Source organism: Nicotiana tabacum, chromosome 10 (genome assembly GCF_000715075.1).
Source record: "Nicotiana tabacum cultivar K326 chromosome 10, ASM71507v2, whole genome shotgun sequence".
Lineage (NCBI taxonomy): Eukaryota > Viridiplantae > Streptophyta > Magnoliopsida > Solanales > Solanaceae > Nicotiana > Nicotiana tabacum.
In genome coordinates, this window is record NC_134089.1 from 49,021,212 (window position 1) to 49,044,001 (window position 22,790).

Consider the following 22,790-nt stretch of genomic DNA (forward strand, 5'->3'; position numbering starts at 1 on the left):
TTGACTGTAAATCAGGATTTTACCATTTAAAACTAGAAGACGAATATAAAAAGTTAACAGCATTTACGGTACCACAAGGATTTTACGAATGGAACGTATTACCATTTAGATATAAAAATGCACCAGGTAGATACCAACATTTTATGGATAACTACTTTAACCAATTAGAAAATTGCATAATATATATAGATGATATACTGTTATATTCTAGAACAGAGAACGAACATATAAAACTACTAGAAAATTCATACACATTGTAGAAATATCAGGAATTAGTTTAAGTAAAAAGAAAGCAGAAGTAATGAAAAATCAAATAGAATTCTTAGGTATACAAATAGATAAAAATGGAATAAAAATGCAAACTCATATAGTACAAAAAATAATTAACTTAAGCGAAACACTTGATACGAAAAAGAAGTTACAATCATTTTTAGGATTAGTTAACCAAGTAAGAGAATATATCCCAAAATTAGCAGAAAACTTAAAACCATTACAGAAAAAATTAAAAAAGGATGTAGAATACCATTTTGACGAAAAAGATAAAATACATATAAAGAAGATCAAAAATATGTGTAAACAATTACCAAAACTATATTTTCCAGATGAAAAAAGACAGTTCACATACGCAGTAGAAACTGATTCCAGTGACCACAACTATGGAGGAGTTCTAAAATATAAATATGATAATGAAAAGATTGAACACCATTGTATATATTATTCAGGATCATACACGGAACCACAATTAAAATGGGAGATAAATAGGAAAGAACTATTTGGATTATATAAATGTTTGTTAGCATTTGAGCCATATATCGTTTATAACAAGTTTATTGTAAGAACAGATAATACACAAGTAAAATGGTGGATAACACGAAAAGTACAAGATTCAGTAACTACGAAGGAAATAAGAAGGCTTGTATTAAATATACAAAATTTTACATTTACAATTGAAGTAATAAGGACTGACAAAAATGTTATTGCAGACTACCTATCAAGACAAAGGTACCCAAACTGATGAAAGCCAAGAAACAAAAGATTTATTTGCAATCCTTACTACTCTATCTTTACAGATGGATGGTATGGAAAAAGATTACAACAGCTAGAGAAAAGCCAGCCAAGTCAGCAGCATGACTATAAAGATGCGGAGCTAAGTCGATCAGAAGACTCAAAACTTCCAGAGTTAGAAGGACACGTTGGGAAACTCCAAAAAACCCATAACAAAGTTTGCTTATATACAGCTGCAGGTACAAATAAACAAGTTAACAAGAAGCCACATACCAATGTCAATTTAAACAACATATTTGATAAACCAATTACTCCGAAAAGGCCAAAAGAAACAATAGTTACGACACCACAAACCTCAACCTATGCCAACAACCTACACCAAAATAAAAAAATATACAACCATATTACACAGACCTATATTGAAAATGTATACAAAATCCAAACATTTCTAAACCTTAACCCCAGAGCAACTACTACAACAGATCCAACACAGGACTATATAACCCAAAAACTCCAAGGATATAATAGACTTATTGCACGGCCAAAAACTAGAGCCAATTTAGTAAAAACATGTTACAATTACGGATTACTTAGCACGGTATATACCTATGATGGAGAAGAGATAAGTGAAATACCGGAACTATATAAAGCATTTATTACATTTAAAAGAATTACAAAAGGAAACCTATTTTTTATAAAATTCTATACAGCACCAGCTGAGATACTATACGATGAAATAAAACCTATTATACAGGTTGTAAAAATAGGATTGACATGAGATATGATAATACTAGAAGAAATAGAACAACAACCAGAAATACCAAAAATCGAGATACCAGGTTTTTACGCCAACAAAAGAATAATTGGAATAGCAACTATTATCCAAGAACTAGCCAACAATTATTTACAAGAAAATGCTATCTGGAGCTACTACTCAAGAGATCAACTAATGATATATGCGAATTCAAGAGAACTACGACACGGAGATATGGATGAAGTCCAAAAATGAATTTTATCATTACTAAAACCAGAGATACAACCAACTACAAGAGCACTAAAGAAAGGATTTATTTCCAATGAATTATTGACAAGATACTGCAAATTAGTAGGGCACAAATACCCAGATCATATATGTTCAAAATGCAACGGAGAAGATAATCATGTACCAGAAGCACAACTGGAATGAAGATATCAGCCTAAAGACAAAAGAGGAAGACACCTATTGCAAACAGACAATGTAAAAAGTCGTAAAGTAAATAGTACAAGTCATATTCATGAACAAAAAAAGGTCATTCATGAAGAGTCGTTTATGAATAGTAAGAGTCATTTATATAGTATGAGTCATATTCATGAACAGTAAAGGTCGTTCATGAAAAGACGATTATGAATAGTAAGAGTCATTTGAGTATGTAAAGAGTCGTTTGTAAACAGTAAGAGTCGTTTAAAGCTTTCTATATATAGTTTGTAAATCAGAGGAAGAGAGGACACACCCTCACCTTCTCTCTCTTATCTTCTCTCTCTTATAAGAAATATTTGAGTTATATACGAGTCTCTTTAACAACTATGGAACATTCAAACAAGTTACAAGATCAGGTAAGTTTATTCATAATCATGTCTAACTAAACTTTTATATTCCTTATAATCTCTTGAATATTATAACTGTTTATCATGTTATAGTACTGTTATAAAGAACATCTTGAGAAAGTTTGCCATGTCTAATAATGCTGAGAGTAGTTAAGCCCAGACTATGACATCCTAAGGTCGAAACTGGTAGGCAAGGAAGCCGTTTAGGGCAGTAGACAGAGTTGAGGCACTGTTAGGGTAAATGATTGAAGCAAGAAAAACGTGGTAGTGACCAGAAAAGATTGTTCAGTATAACTTATTAAAAAATGATAAACTCTATGATAAACAAAGAGGTTAGAGGGAATATGTTTAGTAAACACATGATAAGAATAAGGAAAAATAATAATCTTATGAGCAACCACACTTATTTACTAGATAATAATAATGATTACAAAATACTCATATTATATACCTTGAACCAACTTAATAACGACATTAGAAGAAAAATTTACGATATTTTATTTTCTTTGAAATAATTAACATAATGGAACAAGGATATACAACACTAATTCTATCAGAAGAAATAGATATCTTAGATTTATATGTGTCACACCTCCTTTTTCACTACACCCCGCAAAGGGCATGAAGGAGTTTTTCCAATTAAAGGACAATCGGAACGGGATTTAGTTATTAATTATTCAGAGTCGCCACTTGGGAGATTAATGGTGTCCCAAGTCACCAGTTGAATCCCGAACCGAGGAAAAATATGACTCTGTTAACAATCCGCAAACCAAAAATCCGGGTAAGGAATTATGTTAACCCGAGAGAAGGTGTTAGGCATTCCCGGGTTCCGTGGTTCTAGCACGGTCGCTTAACTGTTGTATTTGATTTTATCTGATTTTAATACATGCTAGCTTATGTGCTTTTTATTCATAAACCGCTTTTTATCATTATTTATTTTAAAAGAATTGCGACGTCGTGAAAACACGTTTCAAACCACGTCACAATCAATGCACGCATGGTCGCCAACACATTTCGACTTCGTCGAGATTTGGATTTGGGTCGCATCAATGCGCACCCGAGTTTAAAGAAGTAATTTAATTAAATCGCGCCTAAAGGTTCTAACGTAATATTATTCTGGGGGAGGCCGTGAAGTTCGTTAAACGGCCCTCCCAAGTTCTAATCAGTTTTAACAACCATTTATTGAGGGCCCCACATTTATTTATTTTTGTTCGGTGAGGCTCGTCTCATTTTACGAACCTATTTTTTCGATCATCATTTATTTTATAAGAATTATGACGTCGTGAAAACACGTTTCGAACCACATCACAATCAATGCACCCGTGATTGTCAACACATTTCGACTTTGTCGAGATTTGGATTTGGTTCACATAAATACGCACCCGAATTTAGGAAAGTAATATTATTAAACACGCGCCTAAAGCGACTACGCGTTTGCACTTTGTGAGGGCCATGAAATTTGCTAAATGGCACGTCTCGAAATCTAAGGATCAATTCCTGCTTAAAATGAGGGCCACGCAATTACATTCTACGTGTGCATGAGTTCTTTTCCTACATTAATAATTAACAGCTCTTTTCAATTCCAATAGTATATGCACCTTTTTGTATGACAAAGACATGTTAATACATATGGACTATATCATGAAATACTACTGACATGAAGAATATGGCAAATTTGGAATACTACTGCCATGAAGAATATGGCAAATTTGGAATTCAACAAAATGACATACTTATCATAAAGCAAGAGATGATAGTATAATCACGATTTATTGATATTATAGCCATAATGGCATTTGTCTTGCTACTGTTAATGATAGCAATTATGCTAAATTATCACATTAATTGCTCCCTTATATGGAATTAACGGGAAGGAAACAACAATTATCATAGATCAAAACAAGGCGATATAGCAAATATAATAGTAACATGGCAAAATCAATGATAGAAATAACATCTCAGTACATTTTCTCAAATAGCCAAAAATGAATCCCAACAGTGAAAACACTTGAACCAACTCAATGGCATTTCCGAAAAAAAAAATATACAGAAAGATCCAAGAAACAAACTTATTATAAAATTCAATCAAAAAACTTATTATAAAAATACAAACAGTGAATCAACATTTAACATGATTTCAAAGCGGAGATAGAAATTCATTCATCACTAAATATAACAAGATACAAAGGGGTTCTTTTGAATTTACCTCTTAAACAAACAAAGCGATAGGGTTCAACTAACAATTTCCAATACAAGACAACATCAACTGACAGTAATGAAACTGGTAAAATGTCAGCAAAATTCGTAGTACTCGACAGCAACAATACAGCGAGATCAACTTTAAAAGCTTTCAACAGCTTTTAAACCCAGAAAATCATTCCCCAAACTTATTTTCAGATCTCCTTTTTGAGTTTCTTTTTTGAACTTTTGAAAGTTTTGTTTCTAGCTCTATGGTGAGCGATTTTTCGTGTGTAAGCTGTGAGTGGGAGGTGAGGAGGAAGAAAGCTTGAGTTTCTGCAAAGGGTCTCTAGTGTCAGTGAGTGAAAAAGAAGGAGGGGCCTTTTAGAACAGGGGCGCCGTTGCTCTTCTCCCTCTGGGTCTAAGGATCTGATCCTATTTTTTCTCTTTTTTTCTTTAATGTGAGGGATTTAGGTTATAAAGAGGGGAAAGGGTTAATGGGTCAATGTTCTGGGCCTTTAAAATGGACTAGGGATTTAAAATCAAATGGGTTGTTTCAAGATGGTCCAGTCCGATTTTGAGCTACAAAATGGCCCTTTTGCCTTTCTTTGTTTTCTTTTCTTTTTCTTTTTGATTTTGAAATCCAATTAATTAAAATCCTAAAAATTAAAAATCCTAATTACCCAAAAGTGTGAAATTAAGCTAATTAGCTAATTATAAAAATTATAAACAACACTTAACTCTAAATTAAAAGAGATAAATCAATAAGCTAAAAATTAAAAGACAAAAATGTAAAAACGAGCTATTTTTGTGATTTTCGAATTTCTATAAACAAATAATTACCGGTTAATTCTAAAAATATACAAACATATTCTAAATGCAATGCATGATATTTTGGTATTTTTCATGATTTAAATAAAATAAACGTGCATAGATAAATGCAAGCAATTAAATAGAAATCCTACAAAATCCTATAAAATGGTAAAAATTGGAAAAAGTCTATTTTCTTTGATTTTATAAAAATGCAAAAAGTAAAATAGAGTCCTAATATATTTCAAAGTTAAACTAATTAACTCCTAAAATTGTTTAAAATCTATTTCGTGACAAATTCAACAATTAACAATTAAAAATGCAAAAGTGGACTATTTTTGTTATTTTCTTTATATTTTGTTCTAAAACAAATTAACCCCTAAATAATCTTAAAATATGAAGTTAAATCCTAAATGCAAATGCCAAATATATATTTTCGTATTTTCATATGAATAAAAATGCACAAATAAAATGCAAACAATTAACACAAAACGACACCAAAATTCACAAAAATTGTAAAAATAAAGGAATATTATTTTGTTTGAATTTTTGGAATTATTCATATATAAGGTAAAAATCACGTGCTCACAGCTTCCCCTCTTTGCTCGGAAACACGAAGAGTTTTCGTGCAAAGATAAGTGAGCAAATACGAGCGATTTTTGCCCATTCAAACATTCCGTTGTGAAGCATTTTGAAAAGTTTGACCGCACTCTGCTTCAGAAGTTGCCTACATATCCTAGGCTAAACAGGAATCAGGTCAGTGTAGTTCGGGAGTGTCTGGTAGATGGGACTACTAGGAGCTGTGATTTCACTGCGATTGCCGCTACTACTGCTTGCTGACCTTCCTTATACACCATGTCAAAAATAAAAGAAGCTAAACTAAGCTATAACCTATGAATTATAAAATCCTATCTAAGTTCTTCAAACTTGTTCTTGTACTTCCTTGTTGCCTTGTTGTCTTGTGTTCTCTTGGTAAAATCCCTTGTTGCCATTGCAAACTACAAACTGAGGTGTTGTTCCTTTCTTCAAATTGCTGAACTTGAATGTATTCCCTTGTTGTACGGGTGGGCTCTCGACTTCTGGACTTGGACTTGAAAGTATTCCCTTGTTGTACGGATGGGCTCCCGACTTCAAAGCTCGAAATGAATTATCCTATTCTCCAGGCGGACTCCTGACTCTGTTCTCCAGGCAGGCTCCTGACTTCCAAACTAAACAAAACAAAGAATTTGAAAACTAAAACTTAAATTGTACTCCCTTGTTCTCCAGGCGAGTTCCTGACTGTTGCGCTTGAAAGTATTCCTCTGTTCTTCAGGCGGGCTCCTGACTTCTGAAACTTGAAATGTATGCCTCTGTTCTCCAGGCGGGCTCCTGACTTCAAAACAGACAAAGAAATTAATGGGAAACTAAAACTTGAATTGTAATACCTCTGTTCTTCAGGCGGGCTCCTGACTGCTGACTTTTGAACTTGGATGTATTCCTCTATTATCCAGGCGGGCTCCTGACTTCACAAAAATAGACAAAACAAAGAAAATTTTCTGCCCCAATTTGGAAAACTGGGTGTTTGTTACCACATACTAATAAGAACTAAAACTTGAATTTTAATAAGACTGAAATGCAACTTTTAAAAATTTAAAAACTGAAATGTATCTTAAAATTTAAAATTTATCTTAGGTGAAAAATTCATCAGACTAAGATTTTCATCTTAGGAGAAAGATTCAACAGACTAAGATTTTTATCTTTATCTTAGGTGAAAAATTCATCAGACTAAGATTTTCATCTTTATCTTAGGTGAAAAATTCATCAGACTAAGATTTTCATCTTAGGAGAAAGATTCAACAGACTAAGATTTTTATCTTTATCTTAGGTGAAAAATTCATCAGACTAAGATTTTCATATTTGGAGAAAGATTCAACAGACTAAGATTGTGACTCTAGGAGATAATTCATCAGACTAGGTCCATTTTTGTGCGATCTCAGTAGGAAGATTCATCGGACTGAGATTTTGACTCTAGGAGATAATTCATCAGACTAGGTCCGTTTTTGTGTGATCCCGACTTTCTTAATTTTCCAAATTCCAACTTCCTTTCTTTTCAAATTCTTCCTTCCTTTCTTGTTCCCAAATTATGCCTTCCTTTCTCTTTTTTTTCGACTTTTTCTTTCCCCTTCTTTAAATTATGTCTTCCTTTCTTTTTCCTCAAATTCCGCCTTCCCTTCTTTTTTCCAACTTCTGCCTTTATCTAAACTATGCCCTCCTTTCTTTTCCAACTTCTTCCTTTATCTTTTCCCAAATTATGCCTTCCTTTCGTTTTTCCAACTTCTGCCTTTATCTTGGGTGAAAGATTCATTAGACTAAGATTTTTATCTTAGGTGAAAAATTCATCAGACTAAGATTTATTTATCTTTTAACCATTTTCCTTCGAAACTTGTTTTATCTACCCTCTAATTATCTTCCTCCAGAACTGCTTCCTTAAATACTGGTGTTGTCCTTCTTCAGAAACCATTTCCCTAAAAACAGCGTTTCAATCCTCCGAAAATTATTTTTCTTAAAACTGGTGTTTCTTTCCTGAAAACTACTCCCCTCTCAAAAAATAAAAAAAACTAAAAAACTTGTATTGACCTTCATGTTCTTCAGATGAATACCCGACTTCAAGAAAATTTTCAACACGACAGAAAATTTCTGCCCCAGTTTGATAATCCTCCTGTAGCATATCTTTCTGCCATCAATAACATTTCCATGCCCCTGTTTCAAATCAAAGAAAATTCTGTCAGTTTAAAAGTGCGGTGGTTGGTTGTGGTACTCCCGCTGGGATGGTTTTCCTTTTCTCCTTTCCATGTTTTGCGTTGTCCGACCATCTTTGAAACTTGGCTGATAACTTCCGCCCTTCTTGACGACTATCTCTCAATTATTACTTCTAGTCTTCTTATCTGACCCCATATGTTTTTTGTGACAACTGATTCTTCTTGAAGGTCCTGAATGTTTACTGATTAACCACTTTCCCCGTCATCTATGTCACTGAAATACCCTTTTTCCCCGTTCAATCCCAATACCCTCTATCTGTTGCATTATTTCTGAACCAACATCTACCAAACTTTGTGTTTCATAAAGATCCCAAAGTATGTGGATTATTACCAGCTGAGTGCTCTTGTTATTTTTCCTGACTTGTGACCTCATTTTGTGCAATTGGAAAGCTGGTGGCCAATTTTGAAGTCATTCCTCACTTGTTACGACCAAAAGACTCAGAAAGGGGAAATAAACAAAACAAAAGGAACAGAGTAAAGGACAATAGAAAGAGATGATTCCTAACAAGAAAACTACACAGTAGAAACCTATCGGATATGGATACCGACTCTAATGACCTTGACATGCACCTACGACCTAATCTGTTAAGCAAATCTGATGTTCAGCTCTTGTTGGTCCTTTTTGCCGTGAAACTGGGTTTCATTGCTCCGCTTACCCAATTTGATTAGCATTCCTTATTCGGCTTGTAGTGCCCAAAGGGTTTTCACCATCAAACATCTCTCATTTCGTTCTTTCTCTCAACTTACTGTCGCCTCAAGGTGCCCGTGAAGGTTTTCACCAATAAGACTCTCTCATTTTTTATTTCTCTCAGCTTTCATCACCTTGCGATACCCATGAGGACTTTCATCAATAAGATTCTCTCATTTTCATTTTCCCTGTTTGGACAGGAGTGTTGCCCCTGACATGAATTACCTTACCTGCTTGACTTGGCATTTCTCAAAGATTGATTTGAAGGTCTTTCTTTGGACCGTAATGTAGGCTTTTGGATGGGTGAGAAAGAAAGGGTATAAACGGCTCAAAAAAATTTCAAAATGGGTTAAAATTACAATTTTCGAAATCCAACTTCTCACAACAACCACAATTTTTGCCCCAGTTTCTTGCTTGGGGACTTTTGGATTTTTGTTTTGGTATGACTGAACCTCAGAGAGGCTACCTACGTACCCTTTCGGGATCAAGTCAAACGTAGTTCACGTCATAGAAACTACGTTGTTGCCATTTTCTTTCTCTCTCTTTCTTTTTCTTTTTTTTTCTTTTTTTTTCTTTTTCCTTTCTTTTCTTCATTTTCTTTTTCTTTCTCCTCTTTCTTTCTTTTCTTTTCTTTTCTTTTCTTCCCCTTTTCTTTTTTTTTCTTTTCCTTTCTTCCTTTCTTTCTTTCTTTCTTTCTCCTTTTCCTTTCTCCCTTTTCCTTTTTTTTTCTTTTTCCTTATTTTTCCATTTGCGTATCTCCGGCACTTGCATTTCTTTAATTGTGTCGTTGATTCCGAAAGAGGGGTATGAAAAAAAACAAATAAGGCTCAAAGAGGTTGACAAAAGGGTAAAGTGTTTAGATAGCAGAACAAAACGCCTTCGTCATTTCAAACTTCAAAATATGCCAAATACAAAACAAGTACAATCAGAATAAAGAAACCATACACATCATCTCTTGACCGCATCGGAATTGACGGCCATTTCCGACCGCCCCCCTGTCAATTTAGCCAACTTGCTTTTATAGGGATTTTTATGTTTTACTTGCCCCAGTTTCACATGGTTCGGGCGTCAAACAATCTCAAAATGTTACAATCTGTTCTCATTTCCTCAAGTGTCCTTATCCTTTTCAAAATGGTCTCATTGCTTCGCAACTTTTGAAGATCAGACTGAGAATTATGCGTGCATGTCATGTCACTAGAACCGGCAAAAGGCAAACCAAAAAAGTTAGAAAAGAACTAAACAAATAAAATGATTGGGAGTAACAACAGATCGGAATTTTCATTAGACAAACGATGAAACAGTTCGAATAACAAAACAAAAACAAAACAGACTGGATTGCAACCCTAGAATGAACTGAAACAAACCTAGACAACCCTAGATAAACCACTACGACTAAACAAGCTAGACAAAAATGAAAGGATAGGAGGGTTTGAACACAAGACAATATCCGGATTACAACCCTACAAATAATCCGGACAATAGAAGTGACAGCCAAATGGACCACCAAAGCTCCTCCCCAGCTGATTTAGGAATAGAGCGTCTTTCCAATTACAAGCACGACATCTTAGTCACTAAGCTTTGCATCCATATTGTCATGACCACTATCTGCTTCAGTATCTTCAACTTCAGTCAACAAGTTCCCAAGAGTATTCTCATACCCCATGTCACCGGGCATCATCCCCACCAAGTGTGCCTCCTCATGTAAGGGATGCAGTGTGATATTCTGGGTGCCACTGTCTTGAATCAAATTTTCCTGGATCATCCTTTCTATTTCTCTTTTCAAATCCCGACAATTTTCCACATTGTGCCCCAGAGCATTGGAGTGGTATTCACACCTTTTAGATGAGTCAAAGCTTCTCGCACGTCGGTCCACCTGATTTGGAGGAATGGGTGCAATCATGTCATGTTGTTTTAACTTCTCAAATAAGCTTGCATAGGACTCTCCTATTGGTGTAAAACTATCTTTCAACTTTTGTTCCCTTCTATTGGATGTGGGTTACAAGGTAATTGAAAATTTTGCGGAGGCTGGTGGAGATTTTGTGATACTCGTGCTCGCTTTCTTGGGTGATTTGGTGGCGAGTATGAGGGGTTCGGAGGTGGATAGTAATGCTTAGGGGGGTTATGGAAAACCTGATGAGGCTGCACATACCTTCGAGATGTTCTCCTAGGACCTCTTCTCGACCTTGATATCACCATGATTTCTTCATCCCTCTCATTCGTGTTACTAGATTCAATTTGGACAACTTGAGCTGCAGCTTTGAGAGCTGTTTGACTTATAATTTTGCCTGTATTAAGACCGTTCTCCACCATTTCTCCCATTTTGATTGCTTCCGGGAAGGATTTACCCTATGCGGATGTCATGTATTGAAAATAATCTGGCTCTTGAGCCTGTAGAAAGACAGTGATTAACTCGTGGTCATCCATGGGTGGCTTAGCTCTAGCTGTCTGCTCTCTCCATTTGATGGCATATTCCCTGAAACTTTCAGTTGGTCTCTTTTTTTAGGTTAGAAAGGGAAATATGGTCTGGGGCGATGTCGATGTTGTATTGAAATTGTTTGACAAAGGCCCGTGCCATGTCATCCCAGACGTACCAGCAAGATGTTTCTTGATCCTAAACCCATTCAGATGCTACACCCGTGAGGCTTTCCCCAAAATAAGCTATAAGCAATTCTTCATTTCTTCCCACACCTCTCAATTGGTTGCAATACCTTTTCAGGTGGGCTATGGGGTCTCCATGTCCATTGTACTTTTCAAATTTGGGGATCTTGAAGCCTGGCGGCAAGTGGACATCGGGGAACATGCATAGATCTCTGAAGGCAACACTCTTTTGTCCTGCCATTGCTTGCGTGTTTTTCAACCGTTGTTCTAATCTTTTCACTCTTTGGGTTATTTCTTCCTGTACCCTCTTTCGGGCAGGCTTCTCGATGTTTGCAGGAAGATCAACCGAGTACGAGTGGTACTCGGGATAGTGGTATTGTTCTTGTTGTGTAGCAAATTGTGACTCGTGACAAGGCTGTCCTTGGCCATTGGCCCAGGCTTGACGCAATTTGGTCATTTGTTGTTTCAGTGTTCTATTTTCCTCAACCACAGTAGACCCTTGTTGAACCCTCTGACCCTGAGTCTCTTGAGCACTCGTAACAGCTTCGATGTCAGTTATTATTTTCCTTGGATCTTGTGTTTCCAGCTTACCACAACCGACCACCTCAACTTTCTTCACAATTCAAAACAAAACATGTTAGAATGGATTGGGTCGGTCCTCATTATTCACAACATCTTTTCCCATTTTTTTCAATTCTTCTTTTCCATTTTTCATTTTCCATTCATTTTTTTTGGTTGCGGTCGAATCTTATGGAGATTGCCTACGTATCATGACCGCGTTATAAATCAGACCGTGCGTAGTTCTTGCAAATAAAAGGTAAACGCCAATAAAATATTTTTTGGAATTTTCCATTTTCATAATAACGACAAAACTGACCAACTTAACGATGCAATACAGACTCGAAAATCAAACGACCCATATACTCTAATCAAAAGAAATACAAACCCAAAAATAAAATGACAGATTCCTTCCCCTATATGCCAATTTTGACCCAAAATCTGAACGGTATTCACTTGACCACTGACTCTTTTTCTTGTTTTTTACAAATTAAATTAAACGACCCGGTATTGCAAACACGACCTTCCAGCGCCTCGGGGATGAAGATTTTAAGGCTGTGAGGGTCAGAATCAAAATATGACCAAAGGTGGCTGTTTGCGCAAAGTCAGCCTTCCGGAGCCCTGTTTGGGAAAAACGGCATCGCCTGGTTTATTTATGACAAAAATTAAAATTTTGATATTTTTTGGGCTATTTTTGTAAAGGGGAGGTTGGACCCGATGAGGGTTGCCTACGTATCTCACGCCCTGTGAGAATCAAACCATGCGTAGTTCGAGCAAATTAACCGAACTATTTTAAAACATGACTCTTTTCCATTTTTATTTTTGGCATTTCATAAGCGAATAAAAACTATTTTTAGAAACAAGACTCCTTTTTTTTATTTTTTCTTTTCAACAAATAATAAAACAACCTATTTTCCAAACTAAAAATAAAAGACTCTTTTTTCCTTTCCTTTTTCAACAAATAATGAAACAACTTGTGTTTTTCAAACTAAAACAAAAACTTTTCTTATCGTTTTCTTTTTCAACAACCAACTTTCCAAAAATAAAAGACTCTCTTTTTTCTATTTTTTCTTTGCTTTTTTTTTAGTAAAACAAAATAAAACATTTTCCTTTTTTTTCTCAAAATTTCGGCAGAGTTCCGCCAGTAATTGGTCATTGATTTTTTATTTCTAAAATAATCAATTAACTCCCTAATTGATATTTTTTTTCTATTTTCCTTTTTTTTCTCAATTTTTCAACATTCCCGATATTCAGAAACCGGTCAACATTCAGGTTCGAAACAAATATATGTACAGAGCAAGTAGGATGCATCAGGATGGTCTTTTCATTTCAGGTTGCTAGTCCTAGACGGACCCAACCCCTGTGTTGAGTCCCCTAAGTCAAATGCAATATGATGCAAATAACCGTTCCTACTAGGGATCCGGCATGAAGTCATGTTATTCTATGTTCAAATCCTGAGTCGGTGTTATAGACTGTGTACCCGAGCGGACAACTCAAGTCGAGGAGGGGGCAACATACCGGGAACCAAAAGGCCATCCAGCTTCGTAACTTGTCCGGCCTCTTTCTTATTTCAAGATATGACACTAACAGAACAGGGAGTCTCAACCAGTAAGCACATCCCCGGAGGTGAAGAGAGAAGGGTGTCGGCACAGTTTATATATAGTTCAGATAATATCAAAGCGGTAACATTTAGCACATTCGGCACAAAGCATGTAGGAAAATCAGATACAATCAAATACAACAATTCATCTAAGCTCGAATTCTGAACCCTGAACCAGAGATTCTGGGTTCGGTCCTCAGCAGAGTCGCTAGAGCTGTCACACCTCCTTTTTCACTACACCCGCAAATAGCATGAAAAAGTTTTTCCAATTAAAGGACAATCGGAACGGGATTTAGTTATTAATTATTCAGAGTCGCCACTTAGGAGATTAATGGTGTCCCAAGTCACCGGTTGAATCCCGAACCGAGGAAAAATATGACTCTGTTAACAGTCCGCGAACCAGAAATCCGGGTAAGGAATTCTGTTAACCCGGGAGAAGGTATTAGGCATTCCCGGGTTCCGTGGTTCTAGCACGGTCGCTTAACAGTTGTATTTGATTTTATCTGATTTTAATACATGATAGCTTATGTGCTTTTTATTCGTAAACCGCTTTTTATCTTTATTTATTTTAAAAGAATTGCGACGTCGTGAAAACACGTTTCAAACCACGTCACAATCAATGCACCCATGGTCGCCAACACATTTCGACTTCGTCAGGATTTGGATTTGGGTCGCATCAATACGCACCCGAGTTTAAAGAAGTAATTTAATTAAATCGCGCCTAAAGGTTCTAACGTAATATTATTCTGGGGGAGGCCGTGAAGTTCGCTAAACGGCCCTCCCAAGTTCAAATCAGTTTTAACAACCATTTATTGAGAGCCCCACATTTATTTATTTTTGTTCGGTGAGGCTCGTCTCATTTTATGAACCTATTTTTTCGATCATCATTTATTTTATAAGAATTATGATGTCGTGAAAACGCGTTTCGAACAACGTCACAATCAATGCACCGTGATTGTCAACACATTTCGACTTTGTCGAGATTTGGATTTGGGTCACATAAATGCGCACCCAAATTTAGGAAAGTAATATTATTAAACACGCGCCTAAAGAGACCACGCGTTTGCACTTTGTGAGGGCCATGAAATTTGCTAAATGGCACATCTCGGAATCTAAGGATCAATTCCTGCTTAAAATGAGGGCCACACAATTACATTCTACGTGTGCATGAGTTCTTTTCCTACGTTAATAATTAACAGCTCTTTTCATGTCCAATAATATATGCACCTTTTTTCTAGGACAAAGACATGTTAATACATATGGGCTATATCATGAAATACTACTGACATGAAGAATATGACAAATTTGGAATACTACTGCCATGAAGAATATGACAAATTTGTAATTCAACAAAATGACATACTTATCATAAAGCAAGAGATGATAGTATAATCACGATTTATTGATATTATTGCCATAATAGCATTTGTTTTGCTACTGTTAATGATAGCAATTATGCTAAATTATCACATTAATTGCTCCCTTTTATGGAATTAACGGGAAGGAAACAACAATTATCATAGATCAAAACAAGGCGATATAGCAAATATAATAGTAACATGGCAAAATCAATGATAAAAATAACATCTCAGTACATTTGCTCAAATAGCCTAAAATGAATCCCAACAGTGAAAACACTTGAACCAACTCAATGGCATTTCCGAATAAAAAAAATACAGAAAGATCCAAGAAACAAACTTATTATAAAATTCAATCAACAAACTTATTATAAAAATACAAACAATGAATCAACATTTAACATGATTTCAAAGCGGAGATAGAAATTCATTCATCACTAAATATAACAAGATACAAAGGGGTTCTTTTGAATTTACCTCTTAAACAAACAAAGCGATAGGGTTCAACTAACAATTTCCAATACAAGACAACATCAACTGACAGTAATGAAACTGGTAAAATGTCAGCAAAATTCGTAGTACTCGACAGCAACAATACAGCGAGATCAACTTTAAAAGCTTTCAACAGCATTTAAACCCAGAAAATCATTCCCCAAACTTATTTTCAGATCTCCTTTTTGAGTTTCTTTTTTGAACTTTTGAAAGTTTTGTTTCTAGCTCTATGGTGAGCGATTTTTCGTGTGTAAGCTGTGAGTGGGAGGTGAGGAGGAAGAAAGCTTGGGTTTCTGCAAAGGGTCTCTAGTGTCAGTGAGTGAAAAAGAAGGAGGGGCCTTTTAGAACAGGGGCGTAGTTGCTCTTCTCCCTCTGGGTCTAAGGATCTGATCCTATTTTTTCTCTTTTTTTTTTCTTTAATGTGAGGGATTTAGGGTATAAAGAGGGGAAAAGGTTAATAGGTCAATGTTCAGGGCCTTTAAAATGGACTAGGGATTTAAAATCAAATGGGTTGTTTCAAGCTGGCCCAGTCCGATTTTGAGCTACAAAATTTCCTTTTTGCCTTTCTTTGTTTTCTTTTTCTTTTTCTTTTTTTTTCCTTTTTGATTTTGAAATCCAATTAATTAAAATCCTAAAAATTAAAAATCCTATATTATCCAAAAGTGTGAAATTAAACTAATTATCTAATTATAAAAATTATAAACAACACTTAACTCTAAACTAAAAGAGATAAATCAATAAGCTAAAAATTAAAAGACAAAAATGGAAAAACGAGCTATTTTTTGTGATTTTTGAATTTCTATAAAAAAAATAATTACCGGTTAATTCTAAAAATATACAAACTTATTCTAAATGTAATTCATGATATTTTGGTATTTTTCATGATTTAAATAAAATAAACTTGCATAGATAAATGCAAGCAATTAAATAGAAATCCTACAAAATCCAATAAAATGGTGAAAATTGGAAAAAGTCTATTTTCTTTGATTTTATAAAAATGAAAAAAGAAAAATAGAGTCCTAATATATTTCAAAGTTAAACTAATTAACTCCTAAAAATGTTTAAAATCTATTTCGTGACAAATTCAACAATTAACAATTAAAAATGCAAAAGTGGACTATTTTTGTTATTTTCTTTATATTTTGTTCTAAAATAAATTAACCCCTAATTAATCTTAAAATATGAAGTTAAATCCTAAATGCAAATGCCAAATGTATATTTTCGTATTTTCATATGAATAAAAATACACAAATAAAATGCAAACAATTAACACAAAACGACACCAAAATTCACAAAAATTGTAAAAATAAAGGAATATTATTTTGTTTGAATTTTTGGAATTATACATATATAGGGAAAAAATCACGTGCTCATAATATGAACTAGACTTATATTCAGATTAATGATCAGCTACGAATATCTCAAATAATGGTTACAAACTTTAGAAAATATAAATTTATTATCTAAATTATTAAAAGAAAATATAAAAGAATATCAAAGGACCCAAGATATCCAATACTTAGAATATATAGGAGAAAATATAAAAGAACTTTCAAGATTAATTCCGCTTTCCACAAACTACTTACAAAGTCGGTTGACACTACTACGGTGGTCATTTTTTGCAAGAAGAGATTGGGGTATGTTGGGTTATTTTGCAGTATTTTATGGTGTATTTAAGGCTGGAAAATAATGCATATATATTGTTATTGTTGTGTTCTTGTGTTGTTTGTGTTATCTTTAATTTAGTGGAAGTAAGGATTACATGGGAGATGTTGCCCGTTTTAATACAAAATGAGCTTGTCGTTTGTTGTGTGATAGTTGTACCTTTCGTAACTTAATGATAGTATTATTTTTGTTGTTGTAGATTAAGGTGCGAAGAGGCGAGTTCAACTTGGTGATTGGAAATATTGTGATAAAGTAGGTTAAGGCTAAGCCCTTCATTCATTTTAGTATGATCTCATAACTACATGTGTTTGATAACAAGGCATAAAGAGAAGTTCATACTCCCGAATTTATATGAATTATTCTAGTCTCATAAGTTACAGTATTCTCCCTTATCGGGACTTATATTCAATTGAGTATTGTATTCTTCCAATCAAGAGAGTAGAGGGTCTATATATATATATATATATATATACAATATTGCAGTATTTTCACCACCATCGAGCTATAATCGGTGGACAGGCCCCAATTGGGCAACCTCTGATCACATGGTAAGTTTTATATTGAGCCTACTGGGGTTGAGCACCTATGAGCGAGCTCAGGATGGCCGAGATACAGATCCTAATATGGTCGAGCGCCTATGAGCGAGCCTACTACGGTAGAGCAGTATTTCTAGGCCTATAGCACCGGGCATTTATTTTACTTACTATATTGAGAGAGTTGAGTCTGTATCAGCAGGTAAGTATATCTCTGGACCATCTTTGACTCCCAGTTACTTTCAATTATCATCTTACCAATTCAGTTTCAGCTTTTAGTTATTTTATTGCCTTACTTACTCGGCACATTATTTCGTATTGACATCCCTTTTTTGGGGGCGCTGCATTTCATGCGTGCAGGTTTAGACAGAGAGACGGGTAGAACTCTTCAGTAGGTGTTGCCCAAGTTCAGCCTGATCGATAAGCTCTACATCCTTTGGAGTTACCGGGTCTAGAGTTTTGTTTACATCTTATATATATATATATATATGTATACATGTTATGGGTAGGTCGGAGCACTATTCCGATCATACTACATCCATCAGTCGAGCCTTGTCGACATATCCTGTCAGTTAGCGCAGTATGATGGGCTTGTAGGCCTTGTATGTATATTTTGTTGGTTTGTCAGATGTAGTAGTTATGACGGCCTTGTCGACCCAACATTATATTGATGTTTATTCAGCTTTAATTTTCATTCAAATTTATATTTTGCTTCGCAAATTGTTTTGCAATGTGGCCCCATAGCCAAATTATGACATTATATATTCAAAGTCCCTTAGTAGCAAGTTGGTACACAAGGTTAGGTGAGGCACCGGGTGCCGGTCTCGGCCCCCAATTTCGGGGCGTGATAAATATGATATCAGAGTAGTTCTGTCCTAGGGAGTCTATAAGCCGTGTCTAGTATGGTCTTGTTTATAGATGTGTTGTGCACCACATTATATAAGCAGGGAATGACATGGCATTTAGGAGTTGGTTACCCTTCTTTCAAATCTAAATCCTTCTATAGAACTAAGTTATAGGAAATTTGAGTTAAACTTGCATGTTAGTGTTTGCATGCACAAATGACGGTGACTAGGAAGACTACGGCTAGCCAGAGGAGAGATACAACAGCAGGTGAGGGGACCAACAGGGTACCCTCAGTAGATGAGGCCCAGTATGAGGCCCAAGGCGAGACCCCTACTCAGCCATTACCGGCTCCCCCACCACCTAAGGAGATTCCTAGAGAGTCTGCACATCCAATTCCCCCTCCACTTCCATCAGATCAAAAATTGAGGAGTGTAGTGCATTTGATTACATAGTTGGTAGCTACCCCGCAATATGATAGGGCATCAGCTAGTGTAGGATCTTTTGAGGGGTTTGGGAGTTCAAGGTTCTGAGAGTTTACTGCTTTGAGTACCCCAGAGTTCACATGGACAGATCAAAGGGAGGACCCACAGTATTTCATAGATCAGCTTCAGAGGATCTTTCGGGTTATGCATGCCACAAAGAAAGAGGTTGTTAAGCTAGCAGTTTTTCGACTCTGAGATATAGCCATCCTTTGGTACGAGGGATGGGAGAGGTCGAGGGACATGATGCACCTCCAGCTATTTGGGAGAATTTTTCAAATGCCTCCCATGACCAGTACTTACTGCGGGATATCCGACAGGCTCGAGTCGATCAGTTTCTAGCCCTCAAGACGGGCAATATGAGTGTTCGAGAGTATAGTCTCCATTTTGACTCATTGGTCAAATATGCACCATCCATAGTTGCTACTATGCGCGACAGGATTCATAGGTTTATAGCAGGGTTGGCTGCGGAGTTGACCGAGGCACATGCCACCGCTGCATTGTAGGATAGTAAGGATATCTCACAAATTTAGGCATTCACCCACAATATAGAAAGGGGTAGGTGTCGGCAGCAGGGTAAAAGAGGACTGAGCAAGGGCAGCGACAGAGGATAAGATTAACCAGGCCTCAGGAGCAGTCTAAGAGGAGTTATAGGCCCCAGTACTTCGGACGGCCACCTAGGCCTATCCCACCTCAGTTTCGGGATTATAGGTATGATCGCTATACTTAGTCAGGACTAGGTGAGAGCTCATGGGCGTTGGGCTTGCAGCGACAACGAGGTTCAGGGCAGACATGGTCATTTACGCTATGGTGTGACATCTATGGTAGAGGATACTTGGTTAATCCCAAGCTGGTTTTGATGCTTGTTATACATGTGGGCTTTCGGGGCATATGATACGTGATTTCCCAAATAGAGATTCTGGGGTATGGCACAACAATCAAGTTCAGCAATAGGATCATCTATGTCCGTGCATCCTTAAGGGCGCGAGTCTTAGTCTTTTGCTGGTAGAGGTCGATGTAGAGGTAGAGGTTCCAGTTCAGGCGGTAACCAGAATCGAATCTATGCTTTAGCGGGTCGATAGGACCAGGAGTCTTCACCACACGTTGTCATAGGTATATTGACCATTTGCTCTCACGATGCTTATGCCTTGATAGAACTAGGATCTACTTTATTGTATATTACCCCATTTGTCACGGGGAAGTTTGGTATAGTGCCTGAAATACTAAGTGATGCTTTTGCGGTATCTACACTGGTCGGAGAATCGATTATTTCTAGACGGGTTTACCAAGATTGTACAGTGATAATTTATAGTCGGCAGACCTCAGCCGACCTAGTTAAGCTAGAGATGTTGAATTTTGATGCTATCATGGGCATGGACTGCCTGGCCTCTTTCTATGCCACATTTTATTGTCGAGCCAAAAGAACAAAATTTTATTTTCCAGGTGAGCCAATCCTTGAATGGGTATGTAATACAGCGCCACCCAGAGGTAGGTTTATTTCATATCTGAAGGCGAGGAAAATGATGGTAAAAGGGTGCATTTATCATATTGTGCGAGTTAGAGATGCAAATGCTGAGATACCTATGCTTCAATCTATTCCAGTGGTTAAAGAGTACGCAGATGTGTTTCTAGATGAGCTTCCAGGTATTCCTCCAGAGCGAGAAATTGATTTTACGGGAACTCAACCAATATCCATCACTTTGTATAGAATGGCACCTGCCGAGTTGAAAGAGTTGAAGGAGCAGTTAAAAAATTTGCTGGAGAAAGGTTTCATCAGGACCAGTACCTCACCTTGGGGTGCACCGGTACTATTTGTGTGAAGAAAGACAGCTCGCTGAGGATGTGTATCGATTATAATCAGCTAAACAAAGTAACTATTAAGAATAAATTTCCACTTCCAAGGATAGATGACTTGTTTGATCGGTTGCAGGGGCTAGATGTTTTTCAAATATATATTTGAGGTTGGGGTACCACTAGGTCAGAGTTCGGGAGAAATATATTCCGAAGACAGCCTTCAAGACCCGATATGGCCACTTCGAGTTCCTTATCATGTCCTTCGGGTTGACGAATGCACCCGCCGTATTTATGGACTTGTTGAATAGCCTATTCTGGCCATTTTTAGATTTGTTCATGATAGTATTTATTAATAATATTCTGGTTTATTCCCGTTTAAAGGATAAGCATGCGGACCACCTGCGAGCGGTACTCTAAACCCTCCGTGATCGAAAATTGTATGCTAAGTTTTCTAAATGTGAGTTCTAGTTGAAGTCTGTAGCATTCTTGGGGCACATTTCATCCGATGAAAGTATAAAGGTAGACACTCAAAAGATTGAGGCTGTGAAATCCTGGCCTAGACCTACCACTCCGATAGAGGTTCGTATCTTTCTAGACATAGCAGGATACTACCGGAGGTTTGTAGACGGTTTTTCTTCCCTTTCGGTACTATTGACGAAGTTGACATAGAAAGCAACTTGTTTCAATGGACGGAGGCTTGCGAGCGGAGTTTCTAAGAGCTTAAGAACAGGTTGACCTCAGCGCCAGTTCTAACACTTCCAAAGGGTCCGGATGGTATTCTATATGTTGTGATGCCTCAGGTGTTGGGTTAGGATGTGTCCTGATGCAACATAGGAAGGCAATTTCGTATGCTTCAAGGCAATTAAGGAAGCATGAGAGGAATTATCCGACCCATGACCTCGAGTTAGCTGCGATTATCCATGGACTTAAAATATGGCGGTATTATTTATATGGTGTTCATGTTGATGTATTCACAGATCATAAAATCCTGCAATATATCTTCAAGCAAAAACGTTGAATTTGTGACAAAGGGGATGGCTTGAGTTATTGAAAGATTACGATGTAACATTCTCTACCATCTATGAAAAGCTAATGTTGTAGCATATGCCTTAAGTTGCCGATCTATGGGTAGCTTAGCGGATGTAGAAGCCGAGAAAAGACGATTAACTAGAGAGTATTCAATTGGCATGTTTGGCAGTTCAGTTAGTAGATTCCGACGATGGTGGAGTTGTACTCCAAAACAATGTAAAATCATCTCTCATAGATGAAGTTAAGGAAAGGTAGTACGAGGACCCAGAGTTGGTCGAGTTTAGAGAGCGAGTTCCACAGCAAGAAGTAGAGCTCAAGGGAGATGGGGTTCTCAGAAATAGGGGTCGTTTGTGCGTTCCAGATGTTGCAAGGCTACGAGACAGGATTATGTCAGAGGCACATTATTCGTGGTACTCCATTCATCCTGGGTCAACGAAGATGTATCATGACATTAAAGATGCTTACTGGTGGAATGATATGAAGAAGAACATTGTTGAGTTTGTCGCCTAATGTCCTAGTTGCCAGCAGGTAAAGGTAGAGCACTAGAAGCCTGGAGGGCTAATTCAAACTATAGAGATCCCGACATGGAATGAGAGGCGATAAACATGGACTTTATCATGGGTTTACCTCGTTCTAATTGTAAGTTTTATTCCATATGAGTGATAGTTGATAGGCTCACAAAATCAGCTCATTTCCTTCCGGTAAGATATACATATACAGGAGAAGATTATGCAAAGTTATATATTAAGGAGATAGTGCGACTACAAGGAGTACC

The 22,790-nt window shown here is 36.6% G+C and overlaps 1 long non-coding RNA gene across 1 annotated transcript; it reads right to left on the bottom strand.

Annotated features, from left to right (window-relative positions):
- Window positions 1–894: 894 nt before the first annotated feature.
- Window positions 895–5,206, bottom strand: LOC142164858 (uncharacterized). Its single transcript, XR_012695934.1, has 2 exons — window positions 4,796–5,206; window positions 895–1,238 (listed from the first exon to the last, which is right to left on the bottom strand). It is a non-coding gene; the product is annotated as an uncharacterized LOC142164858 (long non-coding RNA).
- Between the last annotated feature and the right edge of the window lie 17,584 nt (window positions 5,207–22,790).